The following is a 21050-nucleotide window of genomic DNA, read 5'->3' as shown; positions in this document are numbered from 1 at the left end:
AGGCAGCCAATACCCAGCTGCACACGCCAGTCTCTCTTACAGACTGGAACAGTGACCCCTGAGTCTTTGCCCTGGGAAGTGGGGTTCAGTGAGGGGCAAAGTGCTCAGCACTGGGCCTGGCAGAAAGATGCTGCTCGCTGTTAGTGCCAACCCCACCACAACCAGTGTCTGTGAAGCAGGTGGCCAGGACATGCTGCCCCTTCCCTGGTCTGCCATAGTGCCTGAAGGTGCAGAATTTGGGGTGTTCAGAAATCTCAGTTAAAATATAGATCACCCCGGGGGTGCCTGGGTGGCTCAGCTGGTTGAGCATCCGACTCTTGGTTTCAGCACAAGTTGCGATCTTGGGGTCTTGAGAGGGAGCCCCACACTGAGCTCTGAGCTCGGCAGGGAGGCTGCTGGAGAGTCTCCCTCTGCTCCTCCCTGCCCCTCCCTCCCTCTGCCCCAGAAACTCTCTTCTGCACATACGCTTTCTCTCATGAGTGAATGAATGAATGAATGAATGAATGAATGAAATACTGACCACCCTAGCAGGGAGGCAGCTTAAGGCTGCTTTTGAGGAATGTCAGAGGCCCCTGAGAACATCCTGACTCCACGTGGTAGGCATCAAACCTGGGAGATGGGCAAGGAGTGGCTTGGAGTTGTGTCTGTATAGTCCCCTGTACTCCCATACCACCTTCCGCAATAGGTCAGGGACCTCAGGGGTCTTCCAGGCCACTCCTGCTCAGGACAGAAGCCCCTCCTCACATTTGCCAGCATTCCTTGGGCCTCTGCTTACACCCAAGTTCACCCTGTCCTGGACAGAGCTCATTGCACTGTTGGAATTTTTCTTAGGTTGTCCAAAATCGTTCTCCCCGTTCCTGCTCTCTTATCCAGAGGGTTTCCCTGGGATTATTTACTGTTGAGCCCAGCCATGTGCACTGGGCTCTGAAGATCTGTGAGAGGAAAGCCTGACATGTTCCCCTCCGTCAAGGAGTTCACAATCCACTTTTAGAGTCTGATGGATCTGGGTTCTAATCCTCACTCCACTTGTTCCTTGATATGTGACCCTGGCCAGGTCACTGAACCTCTGGGATCTCATCTGTAAAGTGGGTTGCCATCCAGATGATATGAGGTAATGCTGGAGAGGCTCCTAGGACAGGGTCTCACGTGTGTTTAGAACCCGATTAATGGCTGGGTGGGGTCATGCAGGCTGAGGGCAGCATGGCTGAAGCAGGAATAGGCACCTGTCCAAAGAAGGGGGAAGCAGCCCCTACGTGGGCAGGGGCATGGCTCTGAGAAGGTACAAGTGGGAAGCATTGTATAAAGGTCTGGAGGCTTCACCTCCACGGGCTGTCATGGTGGCAGAAGGCTGGGTGTGTAGTGGCAGTTAAGGCTGGAGAAACCACCTGAATTGTGTCACCAAAGACCCTTGTCCTTAGGCCACAGAGTTGGGGCTTCAACCTGTGGTCAGTTAGGAGGCATGGACAGCAGGTGGCATGGACAGCAGGGTCTGGGCTGGTCTGACCCTCCTGAGGGATGATGGTGGCCAGGTCCAGGATGAAGGCAGCAGGGATGGAAAGAAAGGGGCAGATCTGAGAGTTGGCTCAGAGGGGGAACTGCCAGAGGGCTTGAGGGGGTAGGGGCCACTGAAACAAGAGAGGAGGAACAGGGGGACCTCAACCTCCATCCCAGGTCCTTGGGCTGCCGCTAGGAAGCGGATATGGGAAGAGCAAGTCTTCTAGAGGAAAGCCAGAATTCAGCAGTGTTGAGTCTCAGGGTCCTGTTTGAAGGGGAGGCAGCCAGGAGGTGCTGGACATTCAGGGTTACTGGCCATTCATTCACTTGATCGTTCATGCATTCTTCTGCTCAACATACATTTCCTAACCACTCCCAATGTTTCAGGCACTGGATCGGGCTCCGGGATATTGCAATGGACAGGACCCAGCCCCAGCTTTCATGGAGCTCAGCATCCAGAGGAAGAGACAGACAATAAACAAAATAAATGAACAAATACTCTGAAGGGAGTAAACCTGGTGACATGAGAGTAGGGGAGGGACACCACTCTAGATGGGGAGGGAAGTCAGGGAGGCCTCTCTGAGGAGGTGATATTTGGGCTGAGGGAAGGAGCAGCTACATGAGGATCTGGGGCAGAGCACTCCTGGTAGAGGGAACATCCAAGTGCAAAGGCCATGGGGCAGGAAAGAGTTCCCTTGTCCCAAGCAAGGAAAAGGGGGCCAGATGGTCTAAAGGCTGTGCAGGTGGGGAAAGGGGTCAGGAAGGAGCATGTAACCTCCATGAGAACTTTGCTTTTGGACGAGAACTCAGGGACAAGGTTGGAGTAGGACTGGAGACCTGGGAGTTACCGGGGCAGAATGAGGGGGGATAAGGGGCACCAGGGAGAGGGGGTTGAATGGGGAACAGTGGCCAGGCCAGGAGTCTGAGGAGCCCTCCAGGCGCCCCTGGACCTTGGGGGTCAGAGAGGCCTGAGGTAGAATGCTGATCCCTCCTCCACTCACTTGCCCCCTGTGGCCAGGCAGGGTTCCTCTTCACTGAATTTCCTCTTCTGTGAAATAATGGCACTGATGCCGTCTACCAGCTGGTGACACTGGCCCAGAAAGGGGTGGCTGAAGTGTGAAATGCTGGGTGATGGGAGGTGCTGTGGTCATCTGGAAGTCCAGCCTCTCTTGGTGAGCTGGAGAGGGCAGGGCTGGCCTGGATTTCTGGACTTGTTTCCCTGGGATCCCCAAAGGCGCAGCCCTTGGAGAGCACTGGCGAGAGAGCTCAGCTTGTTGTGAGTGGGTCTGGTGCTGTCTGGGCTGGAGCTTGTCCCAGCCGCAGCCTGGAGTCAGGCCCCCAGCCCTTTAGAGAAGCTAGTGCGCAAAGTGAGAAACTGAGGCAGAAGCTAGCCCATGAGAGAGAAGTAAGGGGAGGGAGGCTCCCTTTCTCCGTGCCATGTGCCTGCACCTTCCGTGGCTTTGACACACGGGGTCCTGAGATGAGGCATGCGCTGGGGTCTCCGTTGTTTGGATGAAGAACCAAGGCTCAGAGAAGGAAAATTGCACAGGGAATGAGTGCATCCCAACTCCGGCCTCTCTCTTGGCCAGCCTGGAGCCAGCCGGGGTGGGGACTCAGGGACGCATCTCCTTGCCAGCCCACAGTCTTGGCTCTGGGCCCTACTGTATGCACAGGGAAGATTGAGTTCAGCGGTACACTTTCATCCCTCATGCGGTGCTGTCCTCTTTCTATTTCCCCAAACCTGTGAATCTCAGGGCCTTTGGACACACTCCTCTGCCTGAAACACACACATACCCGCTTCCTGTCAATTCCTACTTATCCTTCGAACCTCAGATCAAACCTCACTTTCTCCAGAAAGCCTTCTCTGACTTCCTGTCCTTCAGTGCTCTCCTTTGCCTACCTGCCCCGTCTCCCGAGCTCTGGTCTCTGCTGCTACTTTCATCCACCTGCGTGGTTTATTCACGCTGTCTCTCCCTTGAGAGACTGACTCGTTGCCCCTCAGGGTGGGGGCCATGTTTCTTGTGGTTTCCACGGGGCCTGTGCAGAATAGGGCTGCCGGAACTCTGCCCGGGAGTGCTGCTCTGTACCTCTGCCCCCTGGGAGTGGGAGGCTGCAAGGGGTACCGGGGAACCCTGGGCCTGTTGGTCTTCCCGGGGGCCTGCCCGCAGGCACCGTATTCCCGAGGTCGACTCCATGGCCCCCCACCTCCTCTGGGGCGTGATGTCAATCATTAAGTGACTTCCGAGCCGAGCGGGGATTGCGTGGGCTCTGCGGTGCGTGCCTGTGCACGTGGCCCTGGGTGCACGCACGTGTGCACACGGGCCTCCGTGAGTAATTCCAGTGGTGCTTCCAAATGCTGTCTCCATGGAGAGGCCGCCCCCACCCGCCCCAGCCCCAGGTGGCTTGCCTCTGCCCCCCTTGCGCGCTCCCCGCCCAGCTCCTCTGTGACCCAGATTCGACCCGCCTTGCCTCCCACATCCACGGGGCTCTGGCTTCTGAAGCCTCAGGTTTTAGGGGCCTTTCCCCAGACACACCTCTCATTCAGGATCGGCTCCAGGTTCCAGCAATGCTAGTTGAGGCCACGTGGAATGGGTGGCTGCTGGTGTGCCCCTGCCTGGGCTGGAACACAGTTCCTCCACCCTGCTTGTGCTGCCCGAAGAGGAGGGGTGCCTCGTGTAGGGGATCGTCTGCACTGGGGCCTAGGGGTCCCTGCCTGGCCTGCCCCTCCCCAGACACGCTCTTCCTGTTCGCTGCATCTGCTCCGGCCACGCCGCCCGCCGGACTAAGCCCCTCACCCACACACGTGCTAGCACACTCTCACACATAAACTGTCACACACACGGATGCACTCACTCTGTCACACAGACGCTGGCACACTCACACACATGGTCACACAAACTGATACGCTATCACACATACACATGCTGGCACACTCACGCACACTGGCGCACACACATGTACATTGTCACACACACTGATGTGCTCAATCACACACACACTGGCACACTCACACACATACACTGTCACACACCCTGATGCACTCACTGTCACACACACAGTCTGTACACTCATGCACATACACTGTCACACACACACTCTTGGACTCTGTCACACACACTCGCTGGCACACTCACACTGATGCACTCACTGTCACACACATGCTGGCACACTCACACACACCGGCACACACACTGATGCACTCCCTATCACACACACTGGCACACACACGCACACTGTCACACACACTGACGCGCTCACTCTGTCTCACACACACCCACACTGACACAATTCCCCTCACTCCCTCTGCTCCAGACACGTGGGCACTCTTGACAAGCCTCTCACCTAACACACAGACTCACACACTCGCACTGTCATGCCCGCCAACATGGTGCACACGGACACAACACACACGCTGACACACTTGCACTTATACTTGGACAACAATTTCACCCTCTGACACACTCAGACACTCTCACACCAGCTGCCCCCTCGCTGTCGCTCCTCTACTCCAGGTAGAGGAGTATCTTTCCCCGTGGATCCCCAGGGCTCACCCCTTACTTCTGCCCAAATATTGCTTTTCCAGAAAGCTTTTCCTGACTGCTCATCACCCCTGCTTTCACCTGCTCTAATTGGCTTCCAAAAAGGTATTGTTACCTGAGGTTACATTCTATACACTTGTCTGTTGTCTGTCTCCCCCCCAGAACGGAGGTTTTGTGAGGCCGGAACTTGGCCCGTGGGCTGTACCCCAGAGCCTGGATTGCCTGACACATCATAGATACTCAGCAAATGTCCTATCAACCCAGTATTCCTAAAGCACTCGGCCCAGCGCCTGGCCCTCAGTGGTTGGTAACGGAGCTGAGCTCCTGCCCCCATCCTTAGCCCTGGGGCATTGCAGGCGCTCGGCCCTCACACACATCTTATGACTTGGAACCCTTACAGTTCCATGGGGTAGGCACGAACACTATTTTCCCACTTTATGGGGGAGGGTACGAGGCTTTGTGAGGTGCCAGGGGTCCCTGAGACTGGACAGGCTGATCGGGGTGGATCCCAGGCCTGCCCAGGCCCAGTCTTCCTGCCCAGCCCTCACCAGCAGCGCTGAGGCCAAACCTGCAAACGCAGCTGTCATGGGAGCCCCATTCCCATGAAAGCATGACGGCGGCACTCCAGTCTACTGAGGAAGAAGGCAGCTTTGTGCTGAGGAGAGGGGCCAGGCCCCAGAGTCTGGAGCCCCGAGTTCCAGCCCCAGATAGACCTCTTCTTTGCTGGGCAAGCTCAGGCAGACATCTACCCTCAGCACCCTAGGAGAGCAGTGAGTATGGCCATTCGACCATCTCAGGACCTTTTCCGGGTGTTGTGTTCCCGAGTCTAAGAGAATGACTGGATAGCACGGGACCAGGGGCCTCCCAGCCCTCACCATTCACTCTGTGCATGCGCGTGTGCACATACACACACACACACACGCAGGCCAGGACCCCATGAGGGATAGGAATGAGGAGGTTTGCCCTCCTTCTGTAGTAATCCTAGGGCCCCTTTGAGGATCTTGTCACCCAGAGGCAGCCTAAATCATCCTGTTTCTTCATCTGTAACCAGGGAACCTCGCCCTGCCTGCCATCCTGGGTGTTGTATGCAAATGACTCAGAGGAAGAAGGATGGGCCTTGCGAGCTGGGCCCCTTGAGGACCAACTCATCAGCATTGCCACCCCCTGTAATAGGATGTTGACCTGTACCCCGGGCACAATTCCTGGCAAGAAAAACACTGGGCTCTAGAGGTACCAGGGAATAGCTCGTCTTTATTCCTGTATTTCAGGCAACTAAACGAAAGCTTGAATTTGGGACATGCAGGTTATGGAAACATCAGTGGGAAGGAGGGTCCCTAAGGGAAGGGTGGTTTCCCTTGACAGACACACCTGACCTCACACTTTTTCCTGGGACTTTCCTGCTCTCCTTCTCCTTGAAGTCAGGTTCTGCACACCTGGGATTGCCCAAGAGCTTGTCAGAAAAGGTAGATTCTGGGGTTTCTTCCCATTTAGATTCAGGTGGACCCAAACAATCTGATACAGTTGCTCTGGGAACCCAGCTTGAGAAACACGAAAAAATGCAATAGTGAGAAACCAAACCTGTGTACCCACAGCCATTCAATGGACACTTGCTCCAATCCTCCAGTACCCCAAGCCCTGGCCCAGCCCATACAGCCCCTGTGCAAAGTGATCAGGGAGGCGGATGTGGAAGTTGGCCAGGGCTCCACCCTGGATTTATTTGAGTGTTCTTTTTCCAATTTCTTGAGTTGGCTTCTCACCATACTAGTTTTCAGTCTACTTTTCTAATATAAGTACTTCAGGCTATACCTGTGTCTCTAGGTACTGCTTTAGCTGCACCCCCACAAGTGCTGACCTGTTGTGCTTTCATTATCATTCACTTGTAAGTATTTTCTGATTTCCCTTTTGGTTTCTTCCTCAGCCCATGAGTTGTTCAGAAGTATGTATTTTTTTTAAAAGATTTTATTTATTTATTGACAGAGAGAAATCACAAGTAGATGGAGAGGCAGGCAGAGAGAGAGAGAGAGGGAAGCAGGCTCCCTGCTGAGCAGAGAGCCTGATGTGGGACTCAATCCCAGGACCCCGAGATCATGACCTGAGCTGAAGGCAGCGGCTCAACCCACTGAGCCACCCAGGCGCCCCAGAAGTATATAATTTTTAAATCTTTGAACATATGGATGATTTTTAGCTATCTTTCATCATTGCTTTATGGTTTTAGAAAAATGTACATATGACACTATTTTTCTTATTAGCTCAGACTAATGGCCAGTCTAGTATGGCCCAATACATGGCCAGTTTTTGTAAATGTTGCATACATGTTTGAAAAAAACACATGTTTTCTTTTTTTTTTTTTTAAAGATTTTATTTATTAATTTGACAGAGAGAAATCACAAGTAGACAGAGAGGCAGCCAGAGAGAGAGGGAAGCAGGCTCTCTGCTGAGCAGAGCGCCCGATGCGGGACTCGATCCCAGGACTCTGAGATCATGACCTGAGCCGAAGGCAGCGGCTTAACCCACTGAGCCACCCAGGCGCCCAAAACACGTTTTCTAATCACCGGAGTTGGGATTTTCACTGTATTCTTCATGGTCCATGTTGATTCTGGTGTGAGCCAAGAGGAGATTCCTGGCCCAGTCTATTTGTCTCCAGAAAGGCTTCCCGGAGGAGGTGCTATTTGAAGATGTAAGTGGTAGCCTGGCAGGCAATGCAGAAGAGCATTCCACCCAGAGGGAAGGTGTGCAGGAAGGGAGTAACTTGCAGAAAGAAATGGAATCATTGGTAGAATTTGCTGGAAATCCACAGAAGGTAAGATGAATCTCACTGAGGTGGCAGGGTCAAGGAGTGATGTTTATTGGAGTACATATTGACCCCAGGATGGTGGGATGAGACCAGTTTCAATGAACATGGCCATACAGAAGAGTGTGCTAGATGGCAGGAACTATGAGATTAATAATACTAATTCCAGTGCACATCTATTGAGCTCTTAAATGCTCACCTGGCACTGTGCTAAACATTTTGCATGAATTGACTCATTTAATCTCCTCAAGAGCTCCATGAGATAGAACCCATTATCATCTCCATTTTAGAGATGAGAAAACAGAAGCCAGAGAGGTTAGGTAACTTGCCCCAGGTCACACAGCTCCAAGTGGTGGAGCCGCGATTTGAAGCCAGCCACATACAGTCTGACTCTGGCTCTCCGGCTCTGAGCCAGTACACGGTGGTTGTCGGGGAATGACGTGACTGGGCTAGAGTTACCTGCGACAGGAGGGAGCTGAAAAGCACAGGCTGGACCAGATGAGGGTTTTACACTCAAGAAAACTGGGTTCTATTGCTGACTACTTCCCAGCTCTGTGACCTTGGGTAAATCACTTTTGCTCAAAGATCCTTGGTTTTCTTATCTGTGCAATGGGCCGATACCCCCCAGCCTGCCTGCTTCACAGTGCCAAGCAGGAATCAAATCAGATCATGCATGCTTTGCAGTCTCTGAAGTCTTGTGCGCACATGTGTCATTGCTATCAGGGAAAGCTCAGAATGTCAGACTAAGGGAGCTGGGCTGCCTTCTGTCAGCAGTGGGGAGCCACGGGTGGCCTTGGAGCTCGGGGAGGGGCAGGGAATCCTGAGCCTAAAGCTGAAAAGAACCTTGCAGATCCTTCATTCAGCTCTGTCAAATTCAATAAATATTTGTAAGTTGAGTGAGCTTCGATGCTGAGCCAAGTTTCAACACATGATCCAGTTCTCGCAGGTTGCACAGAGCGCCAATTTGAGGATTCCAGACTTTACCCGTTCAGCGAGGGAGTGAGCTTTTGATTAGCCATGTCTGCCCTGGCTGCAGGAAACAGCATCAGGGGCAAGCTCTACATCTGCCATCCAGCCTCTAGTTTAGAGGCTCCCATGGCGACAGCGCTGTCCCCTCAGTTTGTCACCACAGGAATTAGGCAGGTGCTCCTAGTGTTTAGAGGACAGAGAACGGGGGCTCTGGCCAGCCATTCCCTCGCAATGAAGAAAAGTCCCACCTGCATTCCACATGACTCTCAAATGTCCTGCCGGCCATTCCAGCAGGCAAAAAAATAAATAAATAAAAATTTAAAAATCTGTTTCTAATTCCACAAGCCCGTCCCCTTGCTGTAAGTCATATGCACGCATGACGTGTTCTCTTCACTCTTTCAGTATACCCTGGATTTTCCAAGAATGTAACTATCACGAATACCAAGGGAAAGCTATGGTTTGCCTGTTTGTCCAGAACTTTACCAAGAGTTGGTCGCCGGTTTAGAAAAATCACACACACACACCACACCCCACTACGGCTTGTGGTACTTGTGGGATTAGAGTAGCTGATTCAACAGCACATCTTTCTCTCTTTGCGCACAGAACTGTTTCTGATTCTGGGTGTCCGTACCAGCATCTGATTCCTTCGTGATGCCTTCTGGTGGAGCTTGGATCGGGCTTTCCTCCTTGATGATATGCTATATTATGAATTACTTTCCTTTCACTTCTCTTTTATATTTCAGTTAAGACACTGTGTTTTTTAATTATGTGTGTAGCATGATCTATGGATTTCATTTCAGGATAGTAAAGGGGACGTTACCAGGTATTTGCTATAAAAATGGGTCTTGGGGTCTGATGGGTTTGTTTGGGGTTGAAAACGACCCCTAGAGCCCAGCACCTTCCATTCAGGGGAAACTGAGGCCCGGGGAGAGAGAAGAGGCCTGCCCTTGTTCCTATGGCAGTGGGAGGCAGAACTGGAAGCTTGTACTTGAGGAGGAATTTTCCCACTTTGGAGTCAAGGGAACATGGAGGCAGGAGACCAGTAAAGTGCTTGGGGCAGAAGGGTGAGGGGACAGGAGGGGTCGGCTGCAGCAAACGGGGTCCCAAGGATAGGGCAGAGGGGAGCAGTGATTTGGAGCCTAGTCACGGGTGTGTCGCAGGGCACTGGGTTGGAGGGTAGGGGAATGCCTTTAGCTCTTCTTGAGGAATTCTTCTCTCTGTCGGAGGAACTAGCCCTCTCTGGCTGGGAACCTCAGAGGAAATCAGGCCACCCCACAAAGAGGTGAGACGCAGCTCCTCTGCCACTTGCCCCCTGAGCAACCAGAGACCCCACCAGGGCACAGCCAATCGGGCCGCCTCAAGCCAAACCAGCTCCCGCCCAGTCCTGGGTGGCAGAGGCTTCCGTTCCCTGGGAAAATGATGAGTCTGTTCCAAGAAACGAAATATCCTACAATGAATCCAATTAGATTTCATAGGCACATGAAAACGCGATCCATCTCAAATGTCCTCTGCAAACCTCCAGCCACAGATAAATATTTTATTCCATTCCAAGCAGTGCCAGGCAGAATACCAAGCAGCATCCAACCGCCTCCCTGGCGGGTCCAGACAGTCCTAGCCGAGGAGGGGGTTTCTGAGCGGAGAGACTGCTGCCACTTTAGCCCTCGTGTGACCTCCGGCAGGTCGCTCTTCCTTCCTGAGAGCCGCATGGCCTCGCTTGCAAAATGGATTTGCAGCAACCCCCATCCTCCACCCCTCCTCCCCCCAGTGCTGAACCAGGCACTGGGCACCCCAGAAGCTAGTGTCCATGCGTCTGACAGAGCCACCGGTGCCGCTGTGGACAGCCACCTTTGCAGGGCTCGTGATCCAGGAGGAAGGGGCAGGAAGCAATGGCCTCTTTTGACAGAGATGAGTTGTGCCAAGGACACGGTCTGCCATGTTGGAGAGAAACAGGGAGCACCTGTTTTTTGGAAGCATCAGGCCAGGCCTCCCAGAAGCCTAGATCTGAATTGGGGAAATTATTCCCAAAGGAGGGTTCAGCAAGTGCAAAGGCTCTGAGGTGGGACAGGCCTTGGGGAGTTTGAGGAACAGGAAAACCAGTGTGGCTGGGGCCGAGTGAGCCACAGGAAGAGAGGCAGGGAGGAAGCTGGAGGTGGCGGCAGGCCTGAGCAGGTTGTTGGGTTCACGACACGCTTCTGTTCCACAGATGAACTGTGAAACCGTTCACTGCTGCAAATGAGCAGGGCCAGGAAGACATGCGTCACCCCGTGGGGGGTGGGGGCACCGAATCTCGGTTCCTTGCTGGAGCTCTGCCGATGAGGACGCTGGCAGAAAGGAACTGCCCCTTCCCTAGGCGAGCTCTTGACCTGGGCACAGTTGTTTGGGGTTCAGATTTCAGCTCCACTACCTTCCGGCTGTGTAGGTCACGCCACTTCTCTGGGCTGTTTGCTCGGGAGGCACAATCTGCATTCCCCGGCAGGACTGTTAAATGAGTTATTGTGTGTCAAATGCATGGCAGATCATATGCACCAAGTGAATGACATTATCACCACTGTTGTGCTGTGTGCACCGTCATTGCATTAACCCGTGTACTCCTCCTAGGGACCCTCCGTGTCTACCCACGTGTTATAGCGGCTCAAAAAGGGGAAGCAACTTACTCAGGGTCACATAGATGAAGGAATTGGGATTCAACCTGGATCTGCCCCGTTCTGTAGGAGGTATGATTTCTTCTTGGCCACTCAGGTCTGTGATAATCTGGATTATCCCTAGAGAAGAGGGCAGAGCGGGAAGGATCCTGGAGCCTTCTTCTCTGAGAAAAGAGGCCAGGAAGTGGGGTGGCTGCGCCCAGGGCTATAGACCTGGTAGGAAAGGAGGCCAGAGGAGATGCCATCTCTGTGTATTCCGTAATCCCAGGGGGCAGAGCTGTGGCCAAGGAGGACACCCCAGAGAGAGAGAGATAGTCTGAATTCTTCAGTGAAGAAGAAGATGGGTTTGTAAGGTAGTGAGCTGCCCACCCCTGGAAACATGCAAGCAAAAGTCAACATGTTTTCAAAGAGACCTGTATTGGTTATCTATTGTTGCATGCCAAAGTAGCCCAAAGCATAGCAGCTGAAAACAGCAATAAACATATATTATTACACATGGTTTCTGTAGGTGAGGAATGTGGGCGTAGCTTAGCTGAGTGGTTGGGGCTCAGGGATCTCTCATGAGGTTGCAGTTCAGATGTCATCTAGGGCTGCGGTCATCTGAAGGCTTGCTCGCGCGTAGGGTAGGCACAGGTAGGAGGCCTTGCCATGTGGTCTGCTCCCCAGGGCTGCTTGCGTACCTTTATGACGTGGTGGCCGGGCCTCCCCCAGAGCGAGAGATCCAAGAGAGAAAAATGGAAATAACAGTATCTTTTATAACCTAGCTCTGGAAGTCACATACTCTCATTTCCACAGTGTCCTACTGATCCCACAGGTCAGCCCTCCCACAGGTCACCTGTGTAGGTGGGGACTAAATTTGAGGGTATCCGTACCAAGAGATGAAACCCTTTAAGAGCCATCTGGGGTGCTGGCTACCACAAGATTGGACTATGAAATTTGGGGAGTGCTGTTCTGTGTCAGGTGACCCCGCCAAATGCCCGTTTCCCCATATGCATAATGGGAGTTGGATTTGGTGATTCATGGGATCTCCTGCAGGGCTGTGTAAAGCAAACCCAGGGTCAGTAGCGCCAAGTGGCAGAACTCGGGAGCTGGACATGCGAGAGAGGCCCATGGTCACCCCCAGAGTCCTCAGAGGGCATCAAAGTAGGCTCTAGAATGTTCCCCCAGAAGGCACCGTCTCCAGGCACCAGGAGAAGTGACGAAGGCGTGTCTCAGGGCAGGTAGGCTGCCATTGGTGCCTCCCTGCACTGCTGAAAAGATTGGATGCTGTCTCATCCATCTCCCCTTGCAGAGAGCTTTTTCTGAAAGCTTCTCTAGAGAAACAGTGTGTGAGGGGGTGGAGTGGAGTGAGGGGCGCAGAGGGATGGGCGTGCAGGGTTGGCGTTTCCGTGTGTAATGTTGGTCTCCCCCACAACACCGCTCTGCCGGTGCACACTGGCCTAGCTCATGGGAGGCGTTTACAAATATTTGTTGAATGAAAGAATGAATGAAGCCAGTATGAAAATGCCATCCCCGCTTGTGGGGAGCCCCCAGTCCAGTGGGGACACTGACAGCTCATTCCAGCACAGTGAGAGAGATGCTCCAGCAGGCTTCCCAAGGCGTGGGAGGTCCCCGGAGGGACAGACAGTCATCAGAGTCACAGACAAGAGGGGTCGTCGGTGAGCTGGTCAGGGAGCGCCTCTGTAGGAAGGGTGTGTGAGCCAGACCTTGCTCCAGACCCCCCGGGGAGGAGAAGGGCATTCAAGGCAGAGGGAACAGCACAAACAGGGACCTTGAGGGAGGGTGACCTGGGAAGAGCTGAGGCAGAAGGGGGGCGGATTGCAAATGTTGGGGGAGTGTCCTCAGTAAAGGAGGCCCTGGCTGGAGTCAGCAGGATGCGGAGAGAGGTTAAGACTTCCGTTCAAGTCCCAGCTCTGCCACTGGGGCAAGTTGGTCTTTGAGGGTGCCTTCGTCTCCTCGCGAGTGAGTCAGTGGTAGTTAACTCCGTCGAGGGCTCCTGGGGCTTGAAGTGAGTTCATGTTTGCGGCACAGTGCTTGGAACTGAGTGTGACGCGTAGTGAGGCTACACGAGTGTCAGTTATTGTAAGAATTGGTAGGTATACCCACGTGAGAGAGGCATGGGTCATTTCTGGAAGACCACACGAGAAATTCCCTGGGCGGCCCAGGTGGGAGGGAAACTTGTTTTTTTTGTTTGTTTGTTTTGTTTTGTTTTGTTAAACACATCCTGGGCTTGTGTGCTATTTTAATAACGATGGCAGACGTGCCAGAGAGCCTGCAGGGGTCTGGGGGCCCGTTGGAACAGAGCTGATGGGGATCCAGCCATGCAGAGGACATGGGATGGGGGGCAAGGACCGGATTAGGGTATTGGACACTGCCCCCAGGACTGCCTGGTGACTTGTTAAGTGTGCGAGAGAGGGAGAGGCAGAGTGAGGAACCCCAAAGTTAGCACACCTATATTGGAACATCAAGACCCAAATGGGCCCCAGAAACTGTGCCAGGCTGGTCCCTGAGAGAAGGGTCCAAGATAAGAACAGCTCATTGGGCCCGGGGATGCTTCCTCGAAAGCCTTGAGGCAATGATCAAAACACAGTGTTGGCGTCTGTGAGGAAGCTGGGGCGGCTGCCTCAGAACGCCAAGGTCGTGAAGGCTGCTGCTGGGAGCTGGGGCCACACAGTGGGGCGCTGTGCTCTTTGTTCCGCCTTTCAGCCCCTCACTCCCGTGAGGGCTTAGTTGGAGGTGAAATGTTCACCCTTGACGTCATGTGAGATGAGTGACCTCTACTTTGCCAGGCACAGATGCCTTCCACGTCTTGGTCACAGGGCTGGGGAGGAGTGACAGGGGACCTGAGGGATGGTCCCCAGTCATTGACTCTCTCTCTTTTTAAAAAGATTTTATTTGTTTGAGAGAGAGCCTACACAAATGGGGAGAGGGGCAGAGGGAGAGGGAGAAGCTCCCTACTCCCTCCCCGAGCAGGGAGCCCGACATGGGGCTCCATCCCAGGATCCTGGGATCATGACCTGAGCCAAAGGCAGCCACTTAACTGACTGAGCCACCCAGGTGCCCCTGACTCCTTCTTTAAACAGGGAACACGCCTCACAGCTGGATATCTAGATATCACAGATGCTTCTTGACCTTGAACACAGCCTTGAAATTGCCAAGTCCTATGCCTGACCCGCCTCCCAGTCCCGGGAGAGAGGGCAGCAGGGCTGAGTCCCCTTCATCTAGGGCATTCAGCAGGCAGACCCTGGAGTCCCAAACCGTGTAAGCTGTAAGAGATCTGGAAGTCTTCCTATTCCGGCCGACCCCACATGGGGCAGGTGGGGAAACTGAGGCTCAGAGGCCAGCAGGGGCCAGCCTGAGCTCATATTGTAGGTTAGGGGTCCAGCCAAGGCTCTGGGCTCCAGCTTGGGGAGGGGGCGGGCAGGTGCAGGTGGCAGTGGAAAGCCTGTTTGAACCCTAGTTCTGCTACTTACCAAGCAGGTCTCCTCACCTCTGAGCCTCAGTCTCCTCTCCTGTCCTTCAGAATGAATGACACATCAGTCAGTCTCAAAAGTGTGGAGGTCAAATGATAGCAGGTCTTAAAGGGGCCAGTGCAGCAGTCTCTCAGTGAGCAGTATTTCTCCCTTTTTAAATGTGATCCTAAAGGGTCATTCACATCTTCCTGCCTTGTTCCATTCATTCATTTGTTCCTTCACTCATTTGCTCACCAGCCTTTTATTAAGCACCTGCTGTACATACCAGGCTCTGTGAGAAGAGAGTATGTATGCTGTACATACCAGGCTCTGTATCAGACTCAGAAGCATCTTTGCCCTCGCGGAGCTCACAGAGTGTGGGAGAGAGGATTCCAGATTTGCTGGAGGGATGATTCAAGCGCCATACGCCTGCCCAGAGTCAGAGACATTCAGATGAGATGGAGCTCGGGATGCGCCACTGACATGAGCAGAAGTTCCTGGGCAGCCAAGGAGGGAGTCCGTTGCAGGCAGAGGGAACGGCATGGGTAAAGTCATAGACATCTGAAACTGTCATGTTCGGGGAGCCACAGACGACCCTGTGCATATGCTTCCCAGGTGCGAGGCTGCTGGGGGTGAGGGTGGGGTGAGGCAGGGGTCCAGGTACGGACAGCCTAGGGATCTGGCTCAGGGGGGCGGGAGGTTGGGGTTTTCCTGGAGACCCAGAGACAAAGATTGCAGGAAAATATTTTGGGGGATGATCCCAGGAAAGCCTTGTTGGGGAGTGAGAAGGGAAGGAAAAGGAGCCAATAAAGGATTATCTAGGCGGGTACTGCTACGCACAGCTGGGGACCCTGGGAGAACGAGGAGAAGGTAACTCAGGGTTACCAGCACCCAACGGGGAAGGAGGCCAAGTATATGTACCAGTCCCCCTCCATCACGGTTGAGGCTACTTCTGGGGTCATGAGCTCCCCAATATTTCCTGTTTGCCTTGTGCATGGGTTGAGCTCTTGTTTGGACAGAGTTACAGGCGCTTGGAAGCAGCCTTGGTTCGTAGAGGTGAGTTCCCAGGGAATACGGACAGCACTCCCACAGCCTCTGCTACAGCTTCTGCTGGCTTTTGGGGAAAAGGGAGCCACCAACACCAGGGAGCCTTCCCCGCTGTGTGCTGCTTGCTCCCCTCCCAGGCTGACCTCTCGGGGGCATCCAGGGCGGAAGCTCTGTCCGCTCACCTCGGCCCAGGTCACGCCTGCTCAGAAGCCTTCAATGACCCCTGCCTGCAGTTTATTATTTTTTAATAAATTTGTAGAATACACAGTATATCCGTGTAGATCAATATTTTGAAGACTAAATGCCGTGCGGTTTCCTGGATTGGATCCTGAAACAGAGAAAGGATATTAATGGTCTTGGTGAATTCCAAATAAAGTCTGGACTTTAGTTAATAGTAATGGACCAACATTAATTTCTTAGTTTGAACACGTACCATTGTTATATAAAATGTTCACAGTAGGGGAAACCGGGGGGAAGTTTACATGGGAGCTTTCTATACTCTTTGCAACCTGGAATAATCTAAAATTGTTCAACGATAAAAGGCTTATTTTTTAAATTCTAAAAAATCATAGTAAAAAGCCCCTCTCCTATCCTTTTCTTCCATTTACCCCATTTCTGCTTTTCTGGGTACCCTTCCCCAGAGATGCAGAAGTACCAGATAGTCAGTGCCGTTCAGTAGCAGACATGGTCCAGCTGACGGCTTTCTCTCCGGCTGCACGGGGAGGGCGGAAGGGAAGTTAGTGCCCCCAGGCAGCCCTCCGCTGGCGCAGGGGGACATGGGGAATACACACCCCAGCTCCCTCGGCCCTCAGCGGGGCCCTGATTTGCATGTTCTCCTGTCACCCCGAGTTCCCAGTGGAACTTCGCCCACCTGCCTGCAGCTCAGGAATGCAACCTTTATTGTCTTGTCTTGCTTCCCCCTCCCTCCATGTGCTTCCTAGAATCACCTCCCAACAGTACCCAGATTCTTGGCTCTGGGTCTGCTTCTGAGAGAACCCAAACTAAGACAGATACCGTAACCCCTGTTCTACCTCCTGTTGTTTTTACATAGCAGCGTGCTTTAGAGAGCTTTTCATCAGTACTTAGAGCAACCTTATCCCTTTTCACAGCTGCACACTCTTCCATAGTGTCCTGGATCACAATTTGCTTATCTAGTCTCCTAATGGGCACTTGGGTGTTTGCAGGTTTTTGCAAATACAAATTATTTTTCTTTCAAGGTTTCCAAAAAAATCCTCTCTCAAGAAGAGCCCTTTGCACCACCCTTTCCCATGTGCATAAGGCAAGGCTGCTGGATAATTCCTGGAAGTGGGACTGCTGGTGCCAGTGTCCCTGGGCCGGCCCCACTCTATTTTGAGGGCAGGTGGCCTACGGTTTAAATCTAGAGTCCCTGGGGCTCACCAAAGCCCTCTATGATCTGAGCACCGACATCTGCCCACCTTCCCCCTCAAAGCCCACCCTTGCCCCATAGACACCTTACTGTTTCCAGCACTGCCTCCGTCTCTCACCTCTGACTACCATTGCCTGTGCTTTTCCCTTTTATGAAATGCTCTTCCCTACACCTTTATCTGCTGAAATCCTACTTGTCCTCACAGACCTGGCTGAAATGCCACCTCCTCTGGGGAGCCTTCCTGATGCCCCAGTGAGTACTGATCCTTCCTTCCTTTCTTTCTTCTTTTTTTTTTTTTTTTAAGATTTTATTTATTTATTTGACAGAGATCACAAGTAGGCAGAGAGGCAGGCAGAGGGTGAGAGGGGGAAGCAGGCTCCCCGCTGAGCAGGGAGCCACATTTGGGGCTCGATCCCAGGACCCTGGGATCATGACCTGAGCCGAAGGCAGAGTCTTAACCCACTGAGCCACCCAGGCGCCCCCGATCCTTCCTTTCACTGGGCTGCTCATCCTGACTTTGACGTTTCCTGGAATTTATTTTTATGTGTTGTCTAATTGCCCTGTGTATTTCTGCCTCCTGCACTTGGCCTCATGATCTCTAAGGGCTGGAACCTTCTGAGTCACAAAGCAGGCCCCATCAATGTTGGAGGAATTGAATTAAATGTGCTGGCAATTGCAATATTCTGACCATTTTGTTCTGCTGTTTGCCAACACAGCCTTCCAGGATGGTCCCTCAGTGAGGTCCAGAATGAAACAGGCCAAAGCAGGTGACCTCTAGAGCTCACCTGCCCCACATTCAGAGTTCTGAGACCAGACAGTGGAGCAGTGTGTCCCCTGGATAACCTCCTAAAAATCCTCCTCTGGGAAGGTGGTGTTGAGCAGGCGGGTAGAGGTCATGTGCCCCAACACAAGTCCAGGGCTCTGTGAACTGGTAGCAGATGGAATGTTGTTACTGAAAGCTGAGAGGTAGCTCAGGGAGCTGACTGGAGGCACAGGCTCTGGAGCTACACTGCCTGGCTTCCAATCCTGCCTGTGCGACCTTGGGCAAGTCACTTCTTTCTGTGCCTCAACTCTCCCTCTGTAAAATGGGACCAATGATGGGATGTACTTCACAGGGCTGATCTGAGGGTTCAAAAGAATTCATATGAAGTCCTTATGTATACACAGGTGCTTATGTATGCAGAGCACAGCGCGTTTACATACATATATTGACCAGTAAGCTCCAGAAGGTCTTGAAAGTCTCGTGCAACAACCACAGCTCCTCTTTATCGAGCACCTACCAGAAATTTTCGTGGGTGCCCTGCAGACACGCTCTTGCTGCATCTGGTAAACATCCTACAAGTGAAGTATCTTAATTTTAAAAATTGAGGGAGGAGACACACGTTTTAACCAAATTTACTGTATTAATCATTTTAAAGTGTACAATGCGGTACCATTACATACATCCCTACATTGTCAGCTGTCACCACTGTCTGTTTCCAGAACGCATTCATCACTTCTCACAATGATCTTGTACCCACTGATGTCACTCCTCACTCCCCGTCCTCCCAACCGAGGCTTGGGGAGGCCAGCTGACCTGCACGAGGTCACATCCCTGGGAAGAGGTGGAGCAGGATTCAAACCCAAGTCCAAGGAGATCTAACCCTTGCTCTATTCCGCCCTTAGCACCCCCTGTGGACAACGCCCTCCCATTCAGCTAGTCCCATTTGGCCCCTCGTGAGGGCCCCACACCATTGGGATAATTATCTCCATTTTCCAATTGAGAAATCCAAGGTAGAGAAGGGGACCTGCCTTTGGCCACACAGTGAGTCAGCTAGGGCCCCAGCCCCCATGAGCAAGACAAATACTGCCTTGAAAATGGCAGCTAAGGCCATTATTGAGGTCCTTCCAGAATGTGCTAGAATGGGAAAGGGAGAAGAGGAGCCCAGCTTCTGCCTCCTTCCCAGCCCTATAGTCAACCAGTGTGACCTGGGGAATCGTCCATGGAACTGATGGGCACCCTGCTCTGAGGCTGCGGCCAGCTCTCCCCCATCATCATCCCAGGGCAATCTTTTTGCTTTTGTTCACCAGCAGAAATTCATTTCTAATCACAGCAGCTCTGCCAAGCATGACCTGACTGCTGACTCTCTAGCCGGAGCAGCGGGGTACTAGGGCAGGAACAGAGTCAGGAGACCTGAGCCCCTCATAGCCTCCACCTGGTGTGTGACCTTGGACGAGTCCCAGCTCCCTGCTGGAACCTAGTCAGCAAAGCACAGCATGAGAACTGTGGACAAGATACTACAGTTTCGGGGCTGAACATTCCTCAATCCGTAGGCTTTAGACAGGGTCTCTGTGGACCGCAGATGTAAGACCCCTTTGGTGTCCCCTCAGGTCCCATGTAAACATCACAGGCAGCAGCGATATGCCGTGATCAAGTCATGTCCCTTAGTACCGTCTGTGCTGATGGACATGGTCTATCTTGCACTCTGTTTGTGGTAGCGACTGGCCAGATGTGGCCATCGAGCCATGTAAATGTGACTTGTGGCACTGAGAAGCTAAATTTTAATTTTTACTTAACTATATGTGAGTTCAATTAATATCTAAAGCAGGTCTAGAAGGTTAGGCTCTGTGGGTGTGAAGAGGAGTGAGAGCCACTTAGAAAGTGTCCACAGCCTAGAACACCCCCACCCCTTGTTGGTTTGAGACCTCCAGAGAGCACTGACCTAGGAGTCCAGAGGCCTGGGTTCAAATCCCACTTGCTTCCAACATGCTGTGTGATCCAGGCCAAGCTCCATCCCCTCTCTGGACTTCCAAGTGGCTGAACAGGATGCTGCCCAGCTCTGTTGCCTATGGTGGGTCCTGTTGAGAAGGATGGCAACAGAGAACACTTGTAGAACACTCACTGTGTGACAGGTCCTGTGCCAAGTCATCTGTCTATGTTAACTCGTTTATCTCTGCCAGCAGCCCTTGGAGGACACTGGACTCAGGGAGGTTCAGTAACTGGCTCAAGATCGCACAGCACTGGGATTCACACTTGAGGAGGCTGGTTCCATGGCCTCCATTCTGCACTGCCTGCAGGGGCAGGTCTGTCCTCAGCCCTCCCTGAGGCTGCTGCAGGGAGTGGCTGCAGCAGGGCGGCAAGGCCTGGAGTGTCTAATGGTCATCCCCAGGTGTGGTCTGGAGGTGGAGGGGAAGGGGGCGATTGTGATCGTCACCCTCTTATCCCCCCACCAAATCAGGTTTTTCCCAGGTATGGGTGGGATGACCCGGATTCCCATGGATCAAGGGAGTCTTGGCTCAGAAATCCAGAGAAGACTCTCAGACCAGGCTTCATTTCCTCCATCTCAGCCACAGACCCATGTTCCTTCTTGCATGGATAGCCATATAATGCATCATCTAAATCATAACACTTTTAAGAATGAAACAAGGCACTAGCCATCAGGGACTCAGGGCAACAGGCAGAACGTGGGCAAACCAGAATGAATGTCATCCTTTTCACACATGACCATTTATAAGAGTGTGCTCTGGGCAGGGTCCTGCTTCTGGTCCAAAGGCACCCCTGGGACTGTCTGTGATTCCTTAGTGAGGGAGCTCCCATCAGAGGGAAACTCAGAGGAGCCCTGACCCCCACCCCCATCTGCAAGGTCAGGGAAGACTTCTTGGAGGAAGGGATGTCTCTTCTGAGCTTCAGGAATATTATTAAGTGGGAAAAGAGGCTAGGGACAGGCCTTTTCAGGAAGCTTCTGGGGA

The 21050-nt window shown here is 52.8% G+C and overlaps 1 protein-coding gene across 3 annotated transcripts in view; it reads left to right on the top strand.

Annotated features, from left to right (window-relative positions):
• Nucleotides 1–21050, top strand: part of DLGAP4 (DLG associated protein 4) — a 192912-nt gene that overhangs the window by 77094 nt on the left and 94768 nt on the right. The window lies entirely within an intron of this gene.

This window comes from Mustela lutreola, chromosome 9, assembly GCF_030435805.1.
Source record: "Mustela lutreola isolate mMusLut2 chromosome 9, mMusLut2.pri, whole genome shotgun sequence".
Lineage (NCBI taxonomy): Eukaryota > Metazoa > Chordata > Mammalia > Carnivora > Mustelidae > Mustela > Mustela lutreola.
This window is presented reverse-complemented; position numbering and strand designations above follow the sequence as displayed.